General features: G+C 35.0%; 1 protein-coding gene across 1 annotated transcript in view; it reads right to left on the reverse strand.

The window, feature by feature from the left end:
• Positions 1 to 12119, reverse strand: part of GPC5 (glypican 5) — a 1368124-nt gene that overhangs the window by 917942 nt on the left and 438063 nt on the right. The window lies entirely within an intron of this gene.

Genomic DNA, 12119 nt, shown 5'->3' on the forward strand with positions numbered 1-12119 from the left:
TAATGAGACATAAACTTACAATGATAAGCCAAAGAGATGCAGATCTTATTTATTATAGTGGTCTGCTTATTTTAGTTAATATAATTTTCATTACATCTAAAACTTTTATACCTAGATGACTAAAATCCATTGACATAGAAAGGGAGAGATAGGGGTAGGAAACAGGGAGAATGCTATTTCAAATTAAGATAATGTTTGTGAAGTATTTAGAACAGTACATGGAACACAGTAGGCATGATATGAATATTTGCTTAGATAGATTGATGAGTAGACAGAGAGATGAAACAGGCAGTTTTTTTGTTCTCTCTTTTTTTTTTTCTGGCAGTAAAATTCTAAATTCACCTGAATCTTTGACTGATCTCTCTGCTTCCCTGCAGAGGCTCATCCTTTTCTAATTAGCCATATTACATGCAGGGTTTCTTCCTCAGCACTCAGTCCTAACCCCAATTTTCTTATCACTTTATCTTATATCCTTGGGAAATTTTATCCACAACTATGAAATCTAGTATCTCCATAAATTGATAATGACACAGTCTCTATCTAACTCAGACTTATCCTTTGAAGTTTAAACCAACAAAATCAATTTTCTACTTGAAGCCAAGTCTGAAAACCTTTCCAACCTTCACATACTCAACAGTAAACGAAGGGCACCTGGGAGGTTCAGTCTGTTTAGCATATGACTTTGGCTCTGGTCAGGATCTCATGGTTAATGGGTTTGAGCTGTGTTGACAGCTCAGAGCCTGGAGCCTGCTCTGGATTTTGTGGCTCCCTCCTTCTCTGTCCCTCCCTCACTCATGCTCTGTGTCTCAAAAATAAATAAACATTAATTTAAAAAAAAAGAGTAAACAAATGCTCCTTTTCATGTATTAGTTTTGTTCCATTGATTGGTATTTTGGAAAACTCTACCACCATCATTCTAATTCTGTAGGCCAAATACCTAGGAGCTACACCTGTCATGCTCTTCCACTGTTCTCAAGGCCAAATGACCAATTTAGACAAGTTTACCTCTTACCTGGCTTTCACACCCACCTACCTCTTTCCCTCACAATCTTAGTCCACTATACTGTTACAAATGGCTGCCAGAACCCACTAACTAGCTTCCCAAGATTTCTTAGCTTCCATGTAATCTACTGTACCTACTACCTGCCAGATTACATTTTTCAAATGCAAATTTAGTTAACATATGCCTCAACTTAAAACCTTGTATGACTTTTTATTCTTCTTTGATAAACATAAACCATGTATCACCTGCTACCAGGCCCTGGGTGGCTCTGCTCCTGCCTGTTTCCACTATCATCCTGCCCATTCCCCACCATGTACTGAGCTCATGTCACCCTGCTTTGCTTTCAGTCTTTATTGCGCCACACTTACCACACACTACATGCACTCACTTCTCCCTCCCTCTCCTCCTCGCCCATTTTTATTTTTGGTACTCTCATTCTATGCCATTTTCTTTTTTGCCTATTAAACCATTAGCTATTTTTCTGATCAAGATAACATCCTCAGTGAGTTATACAGTCTTAAAGTACCATGTCCCCTTTCTTGATAATATACAACCCAGTTATAATCATATGCATTATAACTTGATCCTATCCATCACTCCTCCTACACTAAATTTTCAACAATCCTTGTCAAAGAAGAAGAGTTAAGTACATTTTGTTCTTGAACAAATGAATGAACCTGGTGGGAAGAGGTGACAATTTGTTTCTTTGGGGAAAACACACATCAATGAGACTTTTGAATGAAGGGTAAACAACTATCTAATTCTAAAATAAAAAGATTTGAGATAGGGAGGTGATAAGCCTATCTGGCTAATAACATAAAAGGTAACTATTATTTTAGTGCTAAAAGTTGCTTTTGTACAGGTTATTATAACTATAAAAAAAGGATGAACTTAATACCTTTATTCTTTGGAATGGGAATTGGAAGACATCATCTAAAGCATTCCTGTGGTTAAACTCTGGAGAATTTAATAACAATATTAGAGCATGGCATTAATCTGCTTTGAGGAACTAAGAGAAAAGCCCATGTTTTTACTTGGGACAAAGGCACAATGACAGAGAAACATTATTCTAGAAAAGTCTGATCTTAGATGGCAAAAGCTGATCTACAGAATGAAGCACCCTTCTATTGCCAAGATCACTGTGATTAGTTAAAAGCAGTAAGAAGAACAGAATTTAATATACTGATAAATTTCTCAAGATTTTCCATAAATTGGAGACAAGAATCTTATAGACCTGTAGTCAACAGTGGTGGCTTTTGGAATACTGCCCCTGTTAGCTTGAAGTGACATGCGATGCCTGAAACCTGAAGGAGTTGAGGGGTTTTATTTCCTTCTACAAAGAATATGGGGACTCTCAACATTTGATCTTTATTTTTCCTAGTGAGTGAGTAGGATCAAGCACATCATTTAATAACCTAACTCATTTCTGGGTCACCCTTAGTGTTTATGGACCAAAAAGGGGATAGTGTTTGCCCAGGAGTCTGTGTAACTTCCTCATCCAGTCTGTTTTGAAATAAAACTTAAATCCCAAGTTTGACCTTGGAAGACACCCAGTTTTCAAGATAAAAATGAAGCACTCCTATTTTCAGTGACCATCAGGCAGCCACCATCAGTCACATAAACAGTTACATTAAAATATGTATTTAAAAGCAAATATTACTCTCAAGATGATAATTGAGAGAGCAATCTGCAATGCATAACTGCTCAGGGTCATGCCTGGGCCTACAAAAGAAAAGTACTTTTGAGCCTTTCTTGATACCTACCCCATTCTTTATAGTACTTAACTTCTGCTCCGAGAGCAAGGCACATGTAAAAATGCCTTCAATTAACTATTTTTAAAGTTCTGCCTCTGGATTACTGCTGACCTCTTCTATAACCTCTGTCTGATTCTGTCCACTTTGGTAGAGACCTAGAAAATCTCCTACTTGTTGGTATACTGACATAGGCGAGGAGGTGATTTTTGTTACTTTAAAAAGTAAATTCCTTCATAAACTTGAAATCCTAAAGCTTATCCCTAGAGCAAGAGTGTCAAGAAGAGTTTCCAGAGATGTTTTAACATGAAAAAAAAAAAAAGGTTTCTAGTTATAAATTACTATGACACATGGTAGAACACATTAGGAGCTACAAAAAAAAAAAAAAAAACCCACAAAGTGACATGGAATATACTTTAAGCAACTCAAGGTAGTTTTGGAGGTAGTTATATCTCCTTTAAATTGCAGCTTCCCTAACTAAAAGCTGAGAAAACCTGTACACATGGCATTAACTGTGTATGTATCAGTACTTTTCAATCCATACAATGGGTTGATTCATATTTTTTATATGAATGGATGAGATGATTAAAATAGTACACGTAAATACCTGGTAATTTGTTGCATACATGGTAAATATTCCATTAAGTAGAATTCTTACATGGAAACACTCTATGTAGATATTACTTCTGACTAGGATATGTAAGGACAGGGAAGTTTCAATAAATCTCAGCAGAGAAGGGGATGATTTATTCATGATAAATGAGTTTCAGATTTTTTGTTTATTAATTTTGTGAAAGAAAGAGAGTGAGTGAGTGAGCATAAGCAGGGGAGGAGCAGAGAGAGGGGAGAGAGAAAGAATCCCAAGCAGGTTCCAAGCTGTCAGTGCAAAGCCCTGACATGGGGCTCAAACTCACAAACTGAGATCCTGACGTGACCAGAAACCAAGAGTTGGACATTTAACCAACTGAGCCACCCAGGAGGTCCAAGCTTCAGATTTTCAAAAGACAAACTGTGAAGAGGGTTGCCAGGGAGTCCACATAAAACCAACAGCAAGACCAAGACATGGAATAGAAAATGTACAAGTTGAATACTGCAAACAGGTCTGAGCAAAAAGTACCTGTGACGAAATGATGAGAGAACAGACTAGAAATGTCCTCTAATCCTGGATGTGATTCTATTAATAATGAGGAATCTTTGAAAGTTTGGTCAATGTAATTCTGAAAGAATACGTCTAAGAAAATGGATTCTTTTGTTAAATATATTATAGAAAATTCTGCATATGTGAAGCAGTTTTAGAGATTTCTAACATATATTAACATAGTAATAGCAAAAAAGCAAATTCTAGCCAACTGCATTTAACCTAAATTTTGTGAAGTTCTTTACTAAACAAACTTCCATCTCTGTTTCCCCACATGCAGCACCCACTAAAATATACTAAAATCTGCTTTAAGAAGACACAGTTCTAGTAGAAGTATCAGCTGGATGAGTAGAGTTTAGAGGCTAGAAGATCATTATAATAGTTCACTTATGAGTTAATGTGTGAGTAGCTTAGTTTGCAGAAATAAAATTGAGAGAAAGGCATAAATCAGAAGCAACAATCCTTGGAAAATGACTATTGAAAGACAAAAGAATATGCATGATCCAACAGAGACTCCAAAATGTTAAGGCCAAATGATTGTGTCATCTGTAATAAAAACTGGAAATGCTGAAGGAAGAACAAGATCCAGAGGAAAAGGGGCCGTTCTGGAAGTGTTGAGCTTTTGGGCCTTCTTTGAAATTTTTGACCAGACAGCTGAAGATTTTGTTTGAAGGGAACCAAACTTAATTTAAGACCCAGCAGTTGTCAGATTCAGGACAACATGTGAAGGAGTGAAAGCTGAATAGGGCTCTATCTCTGCTCTTGAGGTCTTAACTTTCCTGGACACACTCCTTCATTAGGGAAGACCCAATAATCTTTTAGAAGGAAATCTTGGACATGCTCATGTTTCTCCTGAGTCTGCTATCCATTCAGTCATACCCTTGAAAGACCCAACTTTCAAAAAGAGATCATCACCCCTACCTCACACCAGGCAATGTGTCACACATACAATTCTGTCATTTTGCTGTTACACAAATATTTTTTGTTGTTGTTATACAAAATTTTTGTATTTTCCACTCTCTTCAGAAAATAAAACATTGGATTCTTTACAGCCAATATCTTAGGAAAGTTTGGTATTGGAGAATAACGTTTCATGGAACGTGCTTGAAGCAATAGGGACACCATCCTTTGAGATCAGTGTTTTTATATCATGCTATGTAAAGCATCAGGAGTTCCTGTGGAGAAGAGTTGGGGGCATCTGAGAAAGCAGAAGAGAGTCTGTGACAGGCATTTCATGTTCAGCAATTATTCATGCATTTCCAGATATTTCGGAATATGTTGGGACCATGTGAAAATATATGACAAATAGATTATGAGTTAAAGTGCCATGTGCCCCATGGGGATTGAGGCTGGAAAAAGTCCCTGCCTCATTTTTATACTCTCTCCTCTTCTGCCCTGGGTACCTCAAAGTTTTGTGTAATGAGTGCTAGAGTTTACGGTGGAAGACGGTAGCCTGACCAATGCTGGAATTTATATGAGCAACAAATAAACACTGATTCATTTAAGCCACTGAGAATTCACATTTAATGGGGGTTTAATTTTGTTTTGTTTTGTTAGTTTTGGGTTTTTATAGGGGGAGTAGGTATCGGGGCTAACACAGTGGGATTAATATAGAGCTCAGATGCAAAGAACAGCTCCACATCAGCTAGAGTTTTTTATGTTGGAGTTTCAAATAAAACTTACTGGTAGAAATGTTTAGCAGGTCTAATGCTCTATATCATATCTATGTTATTTTTGTCTCATTTGAAATCATCAGAAAGTTACATATTTAGACCATAGTCTGTAATAGAAATTTTTTTACTGATTTGCTTTTTTATGTTTTTTTTTTTTGCTTTTTTATGTTTTATGGGAGTTTAACGGAACTCAACACTGTACTCATTATACTGATAATACTGAGTTTACTGCCCACCATGTCAAATAGGTCTATGAGAGCCCATTGAAAGAATGAATGCCTCTCAGACCTCAGAAGTGGGAAGAACTAGGATTCTCCACAAAAACTGATATATTTATAATACAAAAAATAATGGGAGAGAATAGGTTAGAAAATGGAAGATAGGACATTGTCAGAAGGATTCCTTATTCAACATTTGAAGCATTTTTTTTCAATAAAGAATGTCAAATTGTAAGAGGAAAATTAATAAACCTAATCGTTAGAGTCATTCAAGCAACATGTTAAGGGGTCTGGAAAATTTCTCATATGAATAATATTGAAGAGTCAAAGAGTGATTAGTCTGAGGCAGAGAGAACTTGCTAGGAAAGTGTATGTATATGGGTTTGTTAATAGGGATGGTGGCTGTATGGTCCCTGCTTTCACATATTTAGTGAGCTGAACTCTCTTAGGTGAAAATACTTAAAACTACCTTTTTTAATAGGCCAAAAAAGGATCAATATTGACAATTTCATATGGTTCTACCTAATGGAATAGAAAATATAGTTACCTGAATCTTTATTAGAGAAGAATTTGGGACAGCAGTTAGATTGTAAATCTAACAATTTCCAAAAGTTAGATTTTAGGCTAAAATAAGAAATTGTATCCAGAATTGTTCAAAAGCAAACCCATAGGTGGGGTATTAGGTCCAAAAAGTAAGTTACATCAGAAAGTTTATGTAAGAATTCCATGCTTTGAATTTAGGTTGGATATGTGATCTTCTTTTTATCTTTCATTTCTACAGTTCTAATATTATTATATAACTTTTAAAACATTCTGGGAAAAATGTTCTTCAGTGTTGGTTTTCTCAATGTAAAGATCTGCTTGCAAACCAAATGATGAGCCTAAAAAAATACACACAGGGCTGGCTTCATGGACATGTGACCTGCTTATTAAGGCCCATCCACCTGCTACTGGTCTCTTTAGAATTCTTAGTAACTTTTGAAGTAAGAGATCCTCCATTTTTATTTCATACTGAGGCTTGAAAATTATGTAACTAATCCTGAATACATAGTCTTCTTAAATTTTTATGAAGATTAAAATGATAAATGCACATTAATTCTGGGCCATTAAAGACTAGTTTATCTTTTAAATTACATTTGGGAATTGTCCTCACATATCAAAATTTATTGCCCCAAAAGATCATTTTGTAATAACTATTAAATAACGTACGCCAGCATGATTTGGAAACTGAAGAAGTTCTAAAGGAGTTTTGGTGTTTTATATAAAATTATATCATAAAATGTTTCCAAAGGTATAGATAAAAATAATTATGGAAGAGATTTCTGGAGAAGCAAAAAGCAAATCTATGACAATATACCAATTCTATATCTTGAAAACAAATATACATGAAACAAACAATAAAGGAATAGTAGGAAAGCAGGAAAATACATAACCATGTGGTCACAGCTTCCAGCAACTCATTAAAATGACAACCAAACATACACAGCAACAGATGTATCCACCATCGAAAAAAGGTAAATTAAACCAAGTGAAAAATTTCACATGAAATAACTGTTCAATGAAAAGGAAAAAAATAAAAATCACATCTGCATACACAGTGATGAAACATGAAAGATTCTGCAGAGAGTTTATGTTGAAAATGAAAATATAGATAAAGCAATCTATGTGCACTCATCCAATAAAGAGAAAAGAATGAATGGGTTCATCAGTGCCAATTTTAATTTTGAAATTCTCAATAAAAAAAAGAAAGAAAATTAAGATTGTTGTTGATAGACTCTTTGTACTATAGCCGACAATCCAACCAAAATTCTAGAAGGACAAAAAATAAATTCATTTTTAAAAACAAGTAGTACAGTTCTGTTCTTTGAAAGGTATATGCGTAATATGGGGTTCTCCCCTAACTTAGAGACTATTTGACTTGAAATTCTTACATTCTTATCAATATTTTGGATAAATTAAGGAAATAAAACTCATAATTAGGACTAAAAATCGAAATTACTCACTATATCATTGTTACTAAAATAGTAGCACATGCAGTCCACTAACATGAAAAAAGTCCAGGTGAGTATGGAATAGTAAGGTTGGAGGGAATCAGGTCTAAGCTGAGATTTCCAGAGCCATAAGAAAACAGTCTGAAGCCTACTGAACTCAGGAAGGATTTCTGTGCCCTTTGGGATAGGACTGAATGAGCGTGGGAGTGGGAACTGAATTCCAGCTGCCATCCTCTGGACTTACTGTCATTAGAAAGGACTGAGAAGGGGCCCCTGGGTGGCTTAGTCGGTTAAGCGTCCGACTTTCGCTTAGGTCATGATCTCACGGTTTGTGGGCTCGAGCCCCGCATCGGGCTCTGTGCTGACTGCCAGCTCAGAGCCTGGAGCCTATTTCAGAGTCTGTGTCTCCCTCTGTCTCTGACCCTCCCTGCTCACGCTGTCTCTATCTCTCTCCTAGAAATAAATAAAAAATATTAAAAAAAAAAAAAGAAAGGACTGAGAAGAAAAATCTCAGAAGTATTTACATGTGTGGTGTTGAGAAAACAATCTGAGAAATATTGCCATTTCTTTGTGTGAAATTTAAGAAATGAGTTAGCATTATGCCCTTTGCCCTTCATGCTAGCTTTCACTATGTTTCCTCTTCGTATTTCCCCTCCTTGCTCCTCGGATCTCAAGCATGCTATGACTATGAAGTCCTTCCATCTAGTTAATGTTGACTGTCTTTCCAAACTTTTTTTTTGATATTGCTATGACCATGAATGATATTTTACTAAAAGAGGACACGATGTAGATTCCTGGAAGTTCAGGGATATAGGGACTGAGAAGAAATTTCTGGATTCCCTGGGTGCCTACTTCCACAGGTTGCCTTCCTGATATCCTTAACATCTGGACCCACTGCTCTGGCTTCCTTTTAAGGCCTGGAGCACAACTAAGTATCCCTTCTTGTCCTGCATTTGCAACACCATGAGGATCCTTTGTAACTCTGAATCATGTGATGTGACTAATTGTTGGCTGTTAAAACCAACAAACAAGCAAACAAACTTTTTGAACTCATTGCTTCAGCCCTCCTTTACTGAAACATAATTCAAGGCCCTTGGTCAATGGAGGGACACTCAAACTGATTACTTTCCAAGCACAACTTTGCTTTCTTTACTCTATGGAGTCATATAGAGATATTCCATGTAACTCCTTCTGCTTGATCCCATGGGACCATGATATGAAAGTTAGGATAAAAACAGGTAGAATAAATGCTTATCAAAGTCATTTACAACAACATCAACTAGAGTCTCTGAGTGGAACAGGTGTTTAGAGACCAGTTTAGCGGAGGACATATGTGGAATAGAATAGTCGACATGCTATGGGAAGTATTAGAAACAAACAAGTTGTTTGTTATTCTTCTTATTAAGAGTGTCTGTTTACCAGGTTAACATGTTTCTTAAACACATTCGAATGATCATTCAGTTCAGCTTAACAGTTTAGCAACTGAGAACTGATTGAGAATATACAGATATGTGTGTGTACACATAACCTACATACACTTATGTGCAAAATCAGTTTGAGCTTGTCTCACTTAAATGGATCTACCTATTGACTTTGCTAGGGAAAAATGCTTTAGATAACTCAAGTATTTCTCCTGTACACATTCATATTCTTGCCCATTCAGGAATCCTCTTACAGAAGAGGTACAATTATTAGCAAATAATTCATATTCCCACTGGCTGTATTTCCATCTCCTCATTCCAGAAACAGATTTCATGGGTTGGGAAGAATGAGGAGAACCCAACTGCTATACTATTAGTTATTTATTTTTAAGACTTTTTAATTGAACTATAATTAACATACAGTGTTATACTAGTTTCAAGTGTACAATATAATGATTCCATAATTCTGTGCATTACTCAATCCATATTACCAGTTTTAATAGCCAGCTTGGTAGAACCAATTCTAAGCATGGAACAGAAGACACAAAAACTATATTTGAAAACAGTGGTATCCTGTGACATAACAGCAGTATATAAGTAGTTCTTCCTAGATTGAAACTGAAACTAGTGCATTTCCAAAACCATCTGTATTTTACAAAAGACAGAAAGGAATCCTACTACTGATAATTACAAAGGCAAACAGGTTGCAAATGTTCTATATCATCCTATATTTCTGTCTTGTTTCACATTTTATAGATAAACATAATGCATCAATATCAGAATGGCATCTTGTTAACAGTGCTAAAGCAGAATTCTACATTTTCAAGCATTTCTAGAAAAGCAAACTATTGATAATTAATTGTATTTACAGAGAACTCTTATCTACTTTAATGAATTGAGAAATCTAGCATATTAAGACATCAAGAAATGATTACTTAAATGATTTAATTATAGCACAGCATGTTTTTCTGCTGATAATGTCACTAATTATCCTTTAATAAACCAATCCTAACAAAACAATTAGAGTCCAAATGTTTAACATAAGAATCCAATCTCATTTGGAGCTCAGACTAGTATTTCAAGGGTAATTTCTGTTAGAAATTTATTCTGATTTTTGTAGTTCATTAAAATCCATCAATATCTAACTTAGAAATAAATTCTATTGGTTCAAGTTTTTTTCCACAAAATATTAACAATAGCACAAAACATTCAAAATATGGAGAAATGTTTTATATGATGATTTAAATTGACATGTCTTTCCTGATCAAACTGAAGTAAAAGTTTTCAGATTGGTGCAAAGAAGGCTTATAAAAATATACTCAAGGTGGAAAATATGTAGTAATGTTATGAATATAGAGGAAGAGTTCAAACAGTACTTTTATGTTGCACTGTGCTTATGAAAGCCATATTCAAGCAAATGAAAACAATGCCATAATATTATTATTTTAAATCTTCAAGATTTTGGTAGATGAGATCATTTTTGAGCAATTGTTTACTCTCTCCCCCATTTGTATCCCTGGAGGAAGGATATATTTTTCCACTGCTTGGCTTTGGTATTCCCTGTCGGACTTTGCTTTGGCCAAATGGGTATCTTAGAGGAACAAATATAGAAAAAGGTGGCATGATTGTGCACAGGTGGTCTCGTGCTTTTGACTTCTACCATAACAATAACATGCTTTCTGTTCTGTGATCTCAGCAGGATGACCAACATGTACATCAGATCTGGACTTCAAGCAAATCCCAGCCAAGCACGGCCTATATCAGGTGACTTGTAGCTGACCACAGGTGCATGAACAAGAAAAGAAAAAGGCTTTTTGATATATCTCACTAAATTTTGCATGGTTTTTGAATGGAATATTATTGTGGCAATAGCTTGACTGCTACAAAGGTGCTCTTGTTGAACATTTTTGCTATTCAGTCATTACATCTACTATGTGTAAGTTGTAATGTCTTTAAAAAATTATAACGATGTTCTAATTGAAGTAAGTTGTACCATAGTATTTCATTAAATATTCTCTGGTAATTTGCCTTATATTCAATCTCAATTAAATGCCTCCTAGGTTCCTAAAATTGTAACTAATTCTGCAAAGCTGGATTAGAAACCTTAGTATAAAATCTGCAAAGTGAATCCCTTTATCTTTTTACTATGGAAATAAATGTTTTACTATAAGCAGATGTGGTCTTACTCAATTTTGTGAACCCACTATTTAGGACATTTCCTGATCCATAATAGAAATTCAAAACATTGTTGATTGAAGTAAAAAGATACTGTCAGCCTAGTCTCACCTACATACTCAGAAGCATACCATGTCATAACTGCTATAGGTATTATTTCTATAATATATTCACTCTCACCAATGCCCTCATTTAATCATATCTTTTACTTCCTGTATCATTAACATACCTGGAACCTAGTGAGTACTAAATCAGTGTTTGTTCAGTGAATAATGAATGGATGGATGAATAAAATAGAACAAGAATTTTAAGATTATAATCTAAGATTGAAAGCATAGTATTGAAAGCATATCTAATTAAGATTGATTTTTAAATATTCTCTGTTAAAACTTGATAACTGGGAAGATTCATTTTCCTGTTCCATTTAAAGTTTACATATAGTGATCAACTTAACTATAAATTTCATTTATTTATTCCATAGATATACATTAAACATTTCTTATCTTTCAATACATTCTGTTGGTCACAATGACGAAACACAGGTATAGCCCATGACATAATGGAGATTGCAGTCAAAAGGCATCACAAATGATGTTCTACATAAAGGTTTGTTTTAAATGGATAATACACTGAATATTTTTCCTTATTACAAACCCAAGAAATGCATTTATAAGTTGAGATGCAATAGATTTCAAAGTGTCAGATAAAAAAGTATTTTAAGAATGGGTGAAACATGACGCTTTAATGAA

Source organism: Crocuta crocuta, unplaced genomic scaffold (genome assembly GCF_008692635.1).
Source record: "Crocuta crocuta isolate KB4526 unplaced genomic scaffold, BGI_CrCroc_1.0 scaffold188, whole genome shotgun sequence".
In the NCBI taxonomy this organism is placed as follows: domain Eukaryota; kingdom Metazoa; phylum Chordata; class Mammalia; order Carnivora; family Hyaenidae; genus Crocuta; species Crocuta crocuta.